At 38.3% G+C, this 15279-nt stretch overlaps 1 long non-coding RNA gene across 3 annotated transcripts in view; it reads left to right on the top strand.

The window, feature by feature from the left end:
• LOC141559589 (uncharacterized) overlaps positions 1 to 15279 on the top strand; it is a 51852-nt gene that overhangs the window by 12536 nt on the left and 24037 nt on the right. For 2 of the 3 annotated variants that reach the window (XR_012487503.1, XR_012487504.1), the window contains exons 1-2: positions 6636 to 6921; positions 9600 to 9665. This is a non-coding gene — a long non-coding RNA (uncharacterized LOC141559589). Of the gene's footprint in view, positions 1 to 6635; positions 6922 to 9599; positions 9666 to 15279 lie in introns of those variants that run through there. The other variant, XR_012487505.1, reaches the window with a different exon arrangement.

Below are 15279 nucleotides of genomic sequence, written 5' to 3' on the forward strand. Positions count from 1 at the left end.
CACACAGTAGGTGCTTAACAAATCCTTGTATCTATCTATCATTTATTTATCTCTTACAAGGCATTTGTTAACTGTCAGTCATGCTTGATTTGAGTAGGTTGTTGGGGAAAAGGAAGGTGAGGTGACTTTTCCTGAAGGAGGCTGATGGATGCCTATGGAGGAATTGGTGGAGGACATTTAAATAGCCACCCATGTTAAGTGCTATGGGGATACAGAGGCACAGGACAGATGCTTACAATCTAGTTCTCCACCATAGAGAGCCACTTCCTCCTACATAATTTTCCTGTTTCCAATGAGATTAGTTGTAAGAGGATTTTAGTTGTATAGAATGTCTTTGGATAGCAGAATTCCCTACCTTACCCTTATTGCTTCATGAATAGTTAAATGAGAATGAGGCTGCTGAGCACAGATGGGTTGAGAGTGGGAGGAGGTGGCCAAGGAGAAGGCTGAGTGGGAAGAGGAAAGCCAGCCTGGGGTTAAACACTGGAAAGTGGGATTCAGTACTCTCTCTCCAGCCTCTTTCTCACTTCCTCCCCCAATGCTCTCTATTCACATCCCTGGCAAATATTCTGTCACTCCATCCCCCTATCTTCCTTTATCCGGGTCACAGAGACTGATTCGCACCATGTAAGTTGCTGAGGAACGTGATTTCTGTAATAGCAGTGACTCCTCCTGTCACCCCAGTTTCTCTATGGCCTCCCCACCCTCCTGCTCCATGTCCTCCCTAGCCAGGTGGTAGGAATCATACCCTTTTCACCTCTCCCTCCACCACAATTCTTTCCTGATCCTATTGAAATTGCATAGCGTAGTAGCTAGAGTGTGGGACTTGGAGTTAGGAAAAATCTGGGTTCAAATTCTGCTTCAAATATTTACTAAATTTGTGATCCTATGAATTAATTTTCTCAGAAATCTGTTAAATGAGAGCCTCATCTCAATGATCTCAGAGTTCCTTCTCAGATATGGATCTTTAAGCCTAGATGTTTTTGACCAACTGGGAAAAGCAACATAGTGAGATGAGGCAGCATATGCAGTAAGATAAATGTAAAGGAGTCTGTAAACCTCCCAGTACTAGACAAGGAAGGAAAGAAAGTCTTGTAGTTAGGACTGTTGGCATCTGTGTGACCTTGTCCTACCACCTTGCCCACTCTGAGCCTTGGTTTTCTCCTCTTCAAAATAAAAGGGTTGGCTTTTTGTAGTGGAAAAGAAAAGAAAATTCAGTGGATATCCAGCTGGGGAATGGCTGAATAAGTTATAGTACATGAAGGTAATGGAATTTTATTGTTAAATAAGAAATGATGAGCAGGTTGATTTCAGAAAAGCCTGGAAAGACTTACATGAACTGATGCTGAGCAAAGGGAGCAGAATCTAGAGAACATTTCACATAGTAATAGCAATATTATGTGATGATCAACTGTGATGAACTTGTCTTTTTTCAATAATGCGGTGATGCAAGGTAATTCTAATGCACTTGGGATGGAAAATGACATTTGCTTTCAGAGAGAGGACTATGAAACTTGAATGTGGATCAGAACAAAGTATTTTCATTTTTTTGTTTTTTCTCTCATGGTTTTTTTCCCTTTTTAGCATAATTTTTCATGTACAACATGAGAAATGTGGAAATGCATTTAAAAGAATTATACATATTTAACCTATATCAGATTACTTGTTATCTTGGGAAGGGGGGAGGTAAGAGAGGAAGGGAGAAAAATTTGGAACATAAATTCTTATAGAAATGAATGTTGAAAACTATCTTTACATGTATTTGGAAAAATAAAATATTATTGAAAATTAAAAAAAATAAAGTTAACTCTTTAAAAATAAAGGGGTTGGAAAATAAGAGTTCTAAATGTCCAAATTTTTGAAGACCTCATGGAGATCTCTGGTTCATTAGACTCATTTTGCTGCTTAGGTGTTTTCTACATGACTCATCTTTCTGATTTCAACTCTGACACTTACTAATTGTGTGACCCCGAGTTATACTTGTTTGCCTCAGTTTCCTCATCTGTAAAATGAGCTGGAGAAAGAAATGGCAAATCACTCCAATATCTCTGCCAAGAAAACCTCATATGAGGTCATAATGGACACTACTACTAAAAAACTCAACAACAATTCTCTATTAGGTACTACATTAGGCACTGGAGAGACCAAGATACAATTGAAAAACCACCTACCCCCCAAAGAACTTGCTTTTTATTATTGGTTTCCATTCAAATTGTGACTTCAAAAAAGGGGAAAATGTTCCTTTCCCATTATAATGGTCACAAAAAGTTGAACATGACTGAAAAATGACTGAAGGACAATCTCCCTTATAAACTGTAAGACCAAATACAGATAGAAACAATTCTTAATTGTTTCTTTCATCTTAACTTACAATTCATGAAGTCTTGTAAGGGCAGAAATGGTTATCCACACTGTTTATCTGGGGAAATAGAGCTTGGAGTGGCAAAGTGAATTACTCACAATTGCACGATCTCTTCCTTCTGAGCTGATTCTTGAACCTATAGCTTCTGCTGCTTAGCCTTCATCACTGGCCTGATGTTGTATTTGTCATGATCCATCTTTCTAGACACACTTTGGAAGATCCTCTGATGGAATCAGAACCCTAGCTTCTCCCACTCCGCAGAAAGAAATGGAAATCTAGACAGGGTTTATGAAGTAAGTCCATAGTCCTTATTATTTAAAGTTGTCAATGGACTAGCCTGCCTCATTAGGTAGTAAGCACCTGAGGTAGGAGGGTGAACTACCAATCCCCAGACTCACATTTATATAGCATTTTAAGGTTTGTAAAGTATATTTTTCATGACAACCCAGTGAGATGGGTATTATGGGTGATGTTATTCCAATTTTTTTTAGAAAGGGATAAAGGATTTTAGAGATTAAGTAACTTGTTCAGTGTAGAAGTGTTGAAGCCTAGATTCTTCCTTTATTTTTTCATTTAATAGTATTTTATTTTTCCAAATACACGTGAAGATAGTTTTCAACATTCATTTTTGTAAGATTTTGAGTTTCAATTTTTCTCCTTTCCTCCTTTGCCTCCTCTCTCCCCAAGACAGCAAGCAATTATGTATAATTCTTTTAAACATATTTCCATATTTGTCATGTTGTGAAAGAAAAATTAGAACAAAAGGGAAAACCATGAGAAAGAAAAGCCAACAAAAATGGGGAAAATAGTGTTCTTTGATCCTTATTCATTCTCCATAGTGCTTTCTTTTTGGATGTGGGTGGCATTTTCCATTCCAAGTCTATTATTTCCTTGAATCACTTCATTGTTGAGAAGGGCCAAATTAATCACAGTTGATTATCATATAATCTTGTTATTGTGTACAATGTTCTTTTGGTACTGTTCACTTCACTTAGTATCAGTTCAGGAAAGTCTTTCCAGGCTTTTCTGAAACCAACCTGTTCATTATTTCTTACAGAACAATAATATTCTATTACCTTCATATACTATAATTTATCCAGTCATTTCCCCATTGATGGACACCTGGAATTTCTCTTGACTCCATGTCAAAAAGCCCTCTTTTCCCCTTTGACATTGCACCAAGGTACAGCTCCCTATCACGGCACTTGGACCATTGTAACAGACTATTGATTAGTCATCCTGTCTAAATTCCATCCTCCACTCAGCTCTTAAATTCATCTTCCTTATGTTCAGGTCTGATTCCATCACTCCTTAAGTTAATGAACTCCAATGGCTTGCTGTAACATCCAGGATCAAATATAAAATGGTCTCTTTGGCATTCAGTGCCCTTCATAACTGCCTCCTTCTACTTTTCCAGTCTAACGCTTTATTCTCCCCCATATATTCTGCAATATAGTGGCATTGGCCTCCTTGTTTTTCTTTATAAAAGATACTTCATCTTCAGACTACAAGTATTTCACTAGCCATTCCATATTACTGAAATTCCCTCCTCATCTCTGGTTCTTGGCATCCCTGACTTCCTTTAAGTCTCAGCTAAAAAAAATCCTTCCTTTTACAAGGCTTTCCCGATTCATTTTAATGCTAGGGTTTTTTCCTTTTTGTTGACTGTCTCCAACTTATTTTACATATGTTTTGTTTGCATGTAGTTTTGTATTTTGTTTCCCCATTAAAGTGTGAATTCCTTGAAAGCAGGGTCTGATTTTGTCTTTCTTTGTATTTCATGACAATGTCTGCCATAATCAGTTCTTGTTGAATTCCAAGTTTAAGTTCCCTATTTACTGGAATATCCTGATAGTCTCTTCTCCCTCTGAGTTTCTGTGATTCTTTTTTCCCTTCTTGACATATTCTATGAGCCCTTTAGTAGGATGTTTTTCCCCCTTAGGAAGAAGGAGTTGGAGTCCCTAACATAGTGCTGGCACAGAGTAGACTTTAGTAAATTTGGACTCATTCTGGATTGACTTGAGCAGTGTGCCCAGTAGTTTCCCAGAGCACCTCTTAGATAACTTGTCATAATGCACTGATGTTGAATAATCTCCCCTTTCCCATTTCTTTCATTTTCCAAAACCATTGAAGAAGGTAGGTTCTTCAATCGACCCTCACCTCAAAGTGAGAAAGTTCTTAGGAACCTAATATTACCCAAATTTAGATCTCTAAAGCACCTTTCAGACTCTCCTCTTCACTGAAGAATACTGAGCCCAAAGTGGTGATCTTACTGAAATAACACGAGTTTGTGGCAGAGCCATGTCTAGAACTTGTCTCTCAGCCCACTGACTACCCTTCTATTTTTCCTCATGAAATTTTTTTCTTCAGTGAATTGGGGATGTGATGTCTCAGTCTTTCAGGGAATAATGATGGCATTCCAACTTTTTTCCAATCTCTGGCTAAACAATTTATTTTATACTTTGTGACCTGGTTGATGAGAGTTCACCAAATCTAGGTAACCTCAGACTTAACATTTTATAAATCCATCAGTTTCCTCTGTGATTCATACTTCTTTCCTCCTTGCCTTCTACCTCTTGTTTTGGCAATACATCAACCCTGCCTTCCTAGAAGGAAAGTTTCAGTCAAATATCCTATGATTCTACCATCATTTCTATGACTTCATAAATTAAAATACCTCTTCCTGGTCACCACACCCTATGTTGATTATCTTTTCCTACTAGAATATGAACTCTTTGAGGGCAAGGAGTCTTTTGATTTTTATATTTCTGTCTTCTGTGCATGGTACTATGCTTGATAGAATATTAAGCCCAAAGTCAGGAAGATCCGAATTCAAATCTGACCTCAGATATATAGATGTATGATCCTGAACACATCACTTAATCTTCATTGGCCTTAACCCAGTGAAGAATAAAATGGCAAACTGTTCCAGAATCTTTACCAAGAAAACTCCATGAACAGTACTGGTGTGCTATGGTTCACAGAGTCTCTAAGAATTGGACACAATCAAATGACTAAACAACAATTTAATATACAACTGTAGGCAATCTCACCCAACTCCTGTGGTTGATACCAATCTGGTAAATATGGTATCAGTAACCAGGATGATATGCACATTTCAATCCTAACCAAGATGGGCTGGAGGTTGCTTAGCTAGATTTGGCAATGTTTTTATGAGACAGTCCTAAATAAAATGGAACTGCTTCTGAGAGTACAGAATAATAACTTTTGGTATTGAGAAATACAGGGGACTTCAATAATTTAAGGAAACTAAGCTTGTTTTCTCATTTGTAAAATGAAGAAACTACCTTCTATTCACCTCACAGAATTATCATTAGGATTAAATGAAAATATATACAAAGTGCTTTCTAAATATTAGAGTAACAGATAAATGTGAAACATTATTACTACTGTAATTATTGTTATTAATTTTCTGGATATTTATTCCTCTTTTCTGAGTGGGCTAAGAGAGCTTAAGGACGATCTTCCAAGTCAGGTAAGGATGCTATAGTGCCTGTTGTCCCCTCTACAACCCTGTCACATTATTACTCTTTACTAATGTCCTTTCTTTGCAGTTGCAATGTCAGAAATAAGAAGCCAGAGAAGATTGAAGATGGATGGACTATATGTCTCCTCTCACACCTCCTTTGCTCCCCAACTACAGTTTGACCCTGCTGTCTTCATAGAGAGTGAATCACAGCTGAGCTCTTTATGGCCTCTTGGGTGAGAGAAGTGGCTATCCAGAGAGGCAGAAAGTAGGGCAGTGGAGATTGATGTAGAAATCTCAGGTCCAAGAAGACACAAACAACATTCTAGTAGGTTCTCTTTTTCTGAGAATAACTTAGCCCTCCAAAATGTTTATAGAAAAGTCTAGTTCTCTAATTCAGCACCTTGGACAGGGCTGGCAGCTGAGTTGGTTGGAAGAAGAAGGGGTCATTAGAATCTTGGGATTTTGTAACTAGAAAGGGGCTTAGAGATCATCTTGTCCAAGCTCTTCACCTTATGGATGAAGAAGCTGAGACCTGAGAGTCTAAATGACTTTCCTGAGGTAGCATAGATAGTAATAAAACTAGTATTTAAACATGGAGTCTCTAATGCCTGATCTAGCACAGTCTCTTTTGTTTTCTCATCTCTAAAATGAAAGGTTGAACTATGTTATCTCTAAGGTATTTTCTGTTTCTAAATGCTATGATCTCAGGCCCTAAAATCTGTGAAGTTGGTCTCATGCTATCAGGGTAAGTGGGCAAGATAAACAATCTGTTAATATGTAGACTCCTTCAACAGCATCTTTGAAATCCATTTCCTTGAAATTCTGCTCTGTGTTCTTCTATTTACAGTTAGTGTATCAAAGTTCCCAGGAGAAAGCAGAAAAGGAAAAGGGGGCTAAAGCATTCCTTCTAAAAGCATTCACACACCTACCTACTGGAGCTCTAGAAAACTAGTCTATGGTACATCTAGGCATAGGTATAATGAGGAAGGAAATAAGCCCCAGAGGGAGGAATTCTGGATCTACAGGGAAGGAGCAAAATGAAGCAGGATCTGAGGCAGGCTCCAACAAGGTAAACTAGGCTTCTATGCTACCCAAATAATTTTGTCTCCTGTTCTTATGAAGTAATTTTTCAACCATGTCTGACTCTCCAAAAGACTTGGAATTTTTTTGGCAGAAATACTAGAGCAATTTGCAATTTCCTTCTTCAGTTCATTTTATAGATGAAGAACTAAGGCAAACAGGGTTAAGTGAGTTGCCCATGGTCACACAGTTAATACCTGAGGACAGATTTGAACTCAGGAAAATGAGTCTTCCTGAATATATCCACTGTATCATATATCTGTCTCTTAATCTTGTATCTTACAACATTACTCTTTTCTAGCAATGTCAGTCTCTTCCTTTTCCCCTTTACATGATATTTCCGTTTCCATTTCTCTGTCTCTACACCTTCCTTTTGGAACTTCCTCTATATTTTTTCAAAGTTTATATGTCCTTTAGGATCCAGTTCATGTAACTTTTCCTCCATGAATCCTTCTTTGATTATCCTAGTTCACAATGAATTAACTCCTTTAGATCTCCTCCAACACTTACTATCTGTACTGCTCAGAAGCATGAAATCTCGAAACATAAAGATCACTTCAGAATTCTAATCTAATCCATGCCTGAATAGAAATTCCCTCTTCAATATCCTTCACAAGAGGTCATCCAGACTTTCTTCAATATCTACAGTAATGGGGAATATAATGTTAGCTCATGCCAATACAGGATAGTTTTAATTTACTTACCTTGAAGCAGTGTGAAATGAGAGAAATATTCCTTCTTTTTAACTATGGTGTCCCTTTTTATTACTGCCATGGCATTGCCTTAGATAGCAAACTATCTAGCTAGCAAAGTCCTGGGCAGTAGGAATCTTTTCTTGTGTCCAAAGTGCTGAACATAGAGTATTCAATAAATATTTGTGGAATGAAACACCTGCTAGACACCTTAGGTGGAAAAACAGTTTAAGTAAATGGAAAGAATCCACGACAGCTAGACTGACTGTTTCCTTCCTTATTGTGTGACCAGGGCTGGGCTATAATATATCTAGGCTTCAGTTCCCTTTCTCTTTATTAAACATCTGTGAGAGGAGGACAGTTTCCATCTCATTTCTATAGCACCAGAAGATTCTGAGCTGCTATCTCAGGTTTCCTACAAATAGAAGGTGTTATATTTTTTTCTGCATATATGGCCCTATATTCCCTTTGACATCATCCTCCCCCTGCATTCTCCTCCAAAAGGTTGCTTTCATCTGTATTTGTCTCTTTCCTTCCTCACTGAACAAGTTCAAGTCAGAAGCTCATGGGATTTAGAGAAAATCATGTCATCTACTCCCTTCATTTTGCAGATGAGGAATTTGAAGTTCAGGGAAGGGAAAGGTCATACAGTTAGTAAATAAGTAATAGAACTGGATCCCAACTCAAGTCTCCTGATTCTCAGTCTAGGGTTCTTTTGGTTATAGCAGGATCCTCCTGTGTCAATTTAATACTTTATCATTCAATTTTACTGGAGAAGGTTGATGTTTTCTGAAAAAGCTGTGGAACAGCATAAAAGATATGAATGAGTGAATGAAAAAGCATTTATTAAAATTTACCATGTGCCTGGTCCTGTGCCTTGTGCTGGAGAGATAAATATAATCAAGTCAGACAGGGGCAGCTAGGTGGTGCAGTGGATAGAGCATTAGGTCTGAAGTCAGGAGTTCTCAATTTCAAATACAGCCTCAAGTACTTTCTGTGTGATCCTGGACAAATCACTTCGTTTCAATTGCCCCTCCCCAAAGGACAGTCCCTCCTGCCCTTTAGGACCTTACATTCTAATGAGGGAAAACAATCCATAATGGGCACTGCAAAGGATGGGGGGAGGTGTGCATCTAGAAGTATAGTTTGGAAATGGTGTGATATGTATGGTTCTGGACCAGAGAAGGTGAAAGTTCATCCTTTGGAATCCCACATTCCAGGGGGCAGGTTCAAGTTCCAGTTGAAGAGTGATGGGGACTATAGTCAGTATACATATATCATGTTTTAGAAATGCCTGCAGAGTTTATAATTAGATTGTATGGTATAATTGGAGTTTAGGTGCATTAAGAATTCAGAGGGAAATTGGTCCTGCTGAATAGTCTGAAAAGCCATCATAGAGAATCTGGGTTTTGGAAAGGTTGGAAGGATCAGAGGAGGCATGCCTATGGTGGTGGGGAGAAAGAAGGGTCAGACAGCATTGAATTAAGTTCCAAAGGCAAGAATGAACTTAAGAACATAGTATGTTTGGGAGATAATTGAGAGAAATCCCTGAGTGGGTTTTGGGTTTGGAGTTTAGGATATTTGATTCCTCTTCAACATTTGGATTTAAGTGAAGATGAATTATAATCAACAGAATTTTAAGATAGAGAGAATTTTCTAGAAGTGTACTCTAGAATTGGATGAGGGGTTGGGGGTCACAGTAGATACTTCAAATGCTCTGACCCATGGAAGTAGATGGGTAGATGGAGTTTGTGTGTGTGTGTGTGTGTGTGTGTGTGTGTGTGTGTGTGTGTGATCTTATAAATATAGACTCATTAACAGTCAACTCTTTATCTTCTGGGGTCCCCTTAAATTACTGAAGGGCAGGCAATCTGAAGGCAACTTCTTTCTGCTGCTCTAATTTTTCAGGTTCAGAATAGAACTAGAGCTATAAGACAATTCAGAGTCTATTTGAACCAACTTTTAAATTTTCCAGATGGGGAAACTGAGGCCAGGAAGTAACTTGCTCAATATCACAGAGGAAGAAATTGAAAAACATCAGGTAAGCTCTTTCCCTTTGAAATGTAATAAATTAATGTCTTCCCCTCCAGGCAATTTTCACTTAAAAGAGAGCAAATTGCTTAATATACAGAGGAAAAACACTAACTAATGGTTGAGTAAGAAAGATGTCCTTCTGGACTCTTCAGATCAAATTATAGATGTATTTTCCTAGATTAGATCAGTGTATATGAGGTAGAGAGGTATTTGTGAGAAATAAGATTGCGTTGCTGCAAGGTGAGACCAGATTGTCATTATTTGTCCTTCATTTTCAAAGAGGGGCAATTATATCATGGCCGAGGACCAATGACATCATGGGGCAATGTCTTGACTTGTGTGTGAATTAGATTTAAGAGGTAGAGTTGCAAGTAGAGAGCTTCCCTTTCTCTTCTAGAGGCATTAAAGCAGAGTGGCAAGATGAAAGTCAAGATGATTGGTGAAAGTCCAAAATTCTGTGGATAATCTTGGCATCTTCGATGGCTGATGAAGTTCTAAGCACTCCATAGCACCTGCTTTAGATGGTTTCATAGACATTGGAATAAATTTTTCTCATATACTTGTGCTGCCAGGAAAATCTTCACATGTTTGGGGAGATATCCCTCTAACTCACTGACTGGTCTAAGGTCCATCTGGTTTAGCCCATCTTTGGAGATGATTTTATCAGGGTGTAGCCACTATATATGGTACAGATGCTGAGCCATGGCTGAAAATTGAGTGAAAAGTGGACACCAAAGATGGATGAGCAGCCCTGAAGAGGGCTCGACAAGCCCTCACACTAGAAGTGCTAGTTCTAGGGATGCCAGATTACATAGGATCTTGCATGTTCTGCAAGTTTGGTTTGATCCTACTCATAATGGGGAATTTAGAGGTTTCTGAGCAAAGAATGATTTCCTGGGAGATGTGTTACTGAGAAAACAGCTCCCATTTCCCCATTTCTATTTCTTCAAGTCTTAGCTTGTATACTTTTGTCCTTCAGTGGCAGGAAGTCTCATTCTTGGATCTTGTCCTGATAATAAATCATCCTTGTAGAGGATCTTGCCTTTTCCTCTCAAGGCCTCTGAGCTTTTCCTAACTCTCCCAGCTGGCCTGCCTTTGCCACACCCCCAGTTGTTATTGGACTTGTCTTTTATCCTCCTTAATCTCACTGTGTACCTCAGGTTGACTTCCTCTTAAGACTGACTTTCTGTAATTAGAATGGGAGCCACCCAAAACCAAGTTTCCTACATTTAATTCAATAAACATGTGTTAAATGTCTGCTTTGGGGGATACAAAGATAAGAAACAATATTTTCTACCCTCCGAGAGTTTAACAATTTAATGGGGCCATATACACAAAGAATTCTGCTACATAGAATACAATATATAAGGACAAAGGAGGGTATTCCAAAAAACTTTGGGGAAAAAAATCATTTTCATCTAAGGATAATCTGGGAAGGCTTCAGGAAGGAGGTTATAATTGATGTGGATCTTAAAGGATCACCAGCATAGAAACCCAAACTGGAAGGGATCTCAGAGGCCATCTCAAAATTTTACAAAGGTTTACAAAAATGAATGTTGAAAACTATTTTACATGTATTTGAAAAATTAAAATACTATTAAAAAAATAAATAGAGGCCAAGTGATTTGGCCAAGATTGCTCAGATCTTGTATAAATGTTAGAGACAAAGTTTGAAACAAAGTCCTTTGAATACAAAATTAGTGAGCTAATGAATTAAAAAAAAACAAACAAAAACAAACTATACTTGTCCAAGAAAGATTCCAAATGAGATTTTCAAATGATAAGGGGGTACATTTTAGGTGTGGACAATAAACAGACTTCAACACTTGGATATTTCAAAGTGACATAAGTAGACACCTCTTCCACTGGTGCAGATCATGACTTATGGATACATTCTCATCCTATACAACTTAAAAAAATTTATTTCAAGATAGAAAAAATAGAAAAAGAAAAAATTTCCATGTACACAGCAGAACATAAGAAAAGATTCAAAATGTGTGAGACAATAAATTTCCATTTCAAGAAAGCCTATATAATAAAGACTGCATATTGTGTTCAGAGCAGTTCCTCTTTTTTTTGCTTCCTTGTAGATTGTCTTTCTTTTCCCCTTTCTCCTCTATACCTTCCCCAAGAAGGCTACAGTTTAGCAGGATACACACACACACACACACACACACACACACACACACACACACACACACAAATATAAAAAACTATGTAAAACTATTAAACTTGTTTGTCCTGTGTTTCTCCAAAGTTGGATAATCCTTCATAAGTCCAATTCTTTCCATATTTTTCTAATTCCATCAACTCATCATTTACTATGCCATAGCAATATTCCAATCTTATACTGTCTAGTTATTTTAAATAGTCTAAAACAATATTGATTAATATAGCTGACAGTATAGTTTCCCTATTTTTTCTCTTTTGATTGAATCTATTTTATCTAATTTTGTCTGAAATCAGTGATTGCTAGCCTTTTTAAAAAAGTTCTACTCTTGGTCATTATTATGTTTGTGTGCCATTCTTGTCCCAATCATTTTACAAATCCATCACAGAACATCTATACCAAATCATGAAGACCTTTGGAGTATCTTTTAATATTTCTTAGAAAATAGTTGCCTCTTATTCCTTTTGCATGCTACATAACTCCCCTATCTCTTTTTTCAGGCATGTAAGTAAAGGATAATTTTTTTAAAAGTCCCTTATCATATGTTTTTGATAATTGATAATAAACTATAGCTAGCTTATCCTCACCATGGAGTCCCCTGTTATTAATATTTTTTAAATTAAAATTTTTTCCAATTGCTTGAAATTTAAAAGAATTTTTACTTCCAAATTCTCTCCTCTTTCTTCCCTCTTCTGAGATGGTAAACAATTTGATAGATTTTATATATGTGCAATCATGCAAAATATATTTTCCATGTTAGTCATGTTTTGAAAGAAAACACAGATTAAAAACCTCCATGTAATAAAGTGAAAATAGTATGTTTTTGTCTTCATTCAGATTCCATCAGTTTTTTTCTTTAGGAATCTTTAGGAATTAGAAAAGTCATTTATACTTGATCAGACCACAATATTGCTGTCACCATGTATATAAAGTTCTATTTTATTTTGCATCAGTTCATATAAGTCTTTCCAGGTTTTTCTGAAATTATCTTGTTTGTCATTTTTTATAGCACAATAGTGCTATAGATATCTTGTTCAGCCATTTGTAATTAATATTCTTTGGAGATCATGGTGTCCTTTAGTCTCTGATGATGACATGGTTCTTTTTCCCATACAGGCCAACCCTTCTACTTTTACCTTTGATCCCATTTCCTCTAGCAGTAGTTCTTAAAGTGTGGTCTGAGAGCCCCTGGGATTCTTGAGACCTCTTCAGGTGGTCTTCAGTGTCAAAATTATTTTCAATAATAATACTAAAGTGTTTTAATTTCTAACTTAATAAATATTAATAGATATAACTTACATGACCTGACATTCTTTGTGGGGGTTCTTCAATATTTTAAGGGGGTAAAGGGCTTCCAAGGGCAAAAAATTATTCTCTAGCATTTTGCTCCCATGACCCCCTTCTAATTTTTAATATTTCCCAATACACTATCTTCTTCCTTGTTGCCTATGAACATGCACAGGTTTTCCCCTTTAAAAACAAAACAAAAACAGACACACACTTGATTCTATTATCCCCTCAAGCTATTGTCCTATATTTCTCCTCCAGTTCACAGTTAAACTCTTAGAAAAAGCTTTCTTGTTCTGTTACTTTCGCTTCCTTTCCATTCACTTGCTTCCAACCCCTTTTCATCTGACTTCTGACCTCATCACAAGTGAAACTGCTCTCCCCAAGGTTACTAGTGATCTTATAACTGTAAAATCCAGGGGCCTGCTCTCTCTCTCCCTCTCTCCCTCCCTCCCTCCCCCCCTCTCTCCCTCCCTCCTTCCCTCTTTCCCTTCCTCTCTCCCTCCTTCTCTGTCTCTTTCTCTCTCTCTCCCCCTTCTTTCTTTTTCTGTCTGTCTTTGTCTCTCTTTCTCTCCCTCTCTTTGTCTCTGTCTGTCTCTCTCTCTCTCTCTCTCTCTCCCCACCCCATCTCTATTTCTCTCTTTCCCCTTCTTAACAATCCAGCTTAAGTGACTTGCCCAGGGTCATACAGTTAGTAAGTATCTGAGACCAAATTCCAGTTCAGGTAATTCCAGAGTCAGAACTGTATCTACTACACCACCTAGCTGCCCCAGGGGCCTTTTCTCAATTCTCATCCTTCTTGATCTCCCTGCAGCCTTTGACACTGTGGACCATCTTCTTGGTTCTCCTTTTCATGCTTACTTCCTTTTAGTCTCCTTTGTTGGATCATCATTCAATTCCCTCCTCTACTGCCTCCCAAATTATGAGTATATCTCAAAGCTCTGTCTTGACTCTCTACTCTCTCAACTCTACTTTCTCTTTCTCTCTTCCCTGTAGTTTCCTCTTAACTCCACATATAAGAAACCCTCTTTTGAATTCTCCTAGCAGTCACTGTGACTCCGAATACTGGGCTTAGGGATGTATGGACCGCTTCTTCCATCTTTTTCCAACTGAAGGCATGAGCTATATTCAGAGTCACACAGCCCACTGGTGTTAGTGACAGAGCTATGAAGTCACAGGGCTTGGCTTTTCATTTTATTTTTCCCTTTGCTTAATCCTGTTGTCTGTCCTTAGTTCTTGAAGGGGACCAATGACATCATAATCCTGCCATCCTTCTGGATGTGATGGGGCACACTTGCCTTGCCTTAGTTCTCTATCTGATAGCTGAGGGTGACCTTCCTCCTAGAGATCTAGTTGTGGTGGGGGCCAGAATGCTTAGGTTCAGCAGCTGCAAACTGCACAGCAGTGTAGCAGTGATTCAGTGTTTCCCCCCAGACCCATCTGCAACGTGCTAGGTGCGTGCTTGGCAGGCAGACGAACACTGAGACTGTCAGACAGCAGATGAGCATTCTGCATTTTGAGGTGTTGGGGAAACATGAGTTGTGCCTCCAGCCCACACCAACATGACATGGCTCCGCCATATGACAGCTCTCAGTGAGCACGAAATTTGGAAACCCTGAAAGCTGGAGGTGGATATGTGTGTGGTGCTTTTCTTAACCTGCCACCTTGTTAAACATCTGTCTGGTTAACCTGATTAGGGGAGAAAAAGGTCAATATGTGTTTTCCAACCCCTCCTTTTTGGGAGCAGGGACATTTGACCACAGTAAGGATGCTGAGATTCTGACCTCATCACAAGTGAAATTGCTCTCCCCAAGGTTACCAGTGATCTTATAACTGTAAAATTCAGGGGCCTGCACACACACCCACACACCCACACACCCACACACCCACACACACACCCACACACCCACACACCCACCCACACACACACACACTTTCTTTCTCCCTCCCTCCCTCTCTCTCTCTCTCTCTCTCTCTCTCTCTCTCTCTCTCTCTCTCTCTCCCTCAATTCTTAAGAGATCTTTAATAACTTTGTAGAGAGCAGTTTCAGTGGAATGATGTGGTTGGAAGCCAGATTTTAAGAGGTGGATCTTTAGATGTGTATATTTTATTTCCTTAACTTTATTATCAGTCCAGGAAAAGATAATAATGAATGATGGAGGGG

The sequence above is a fragment of the Sminthopsis crassicaudata genome, chromosome 3 (assembly GCF_048593235.1).
Source record: "Sminthopsis crassicaudata isolate SCR6 chromosome 3, ASM4859323v1, whole genome shotgun sequence".
Taxonomy (NCBI): domain Eukaryota; kingdom Metazoa; phylum Chordata; class Mammalia; order Dasyuromorphia; family Dasyuridae; genus Sminthopsis; species Sminthopsis crassicaudata.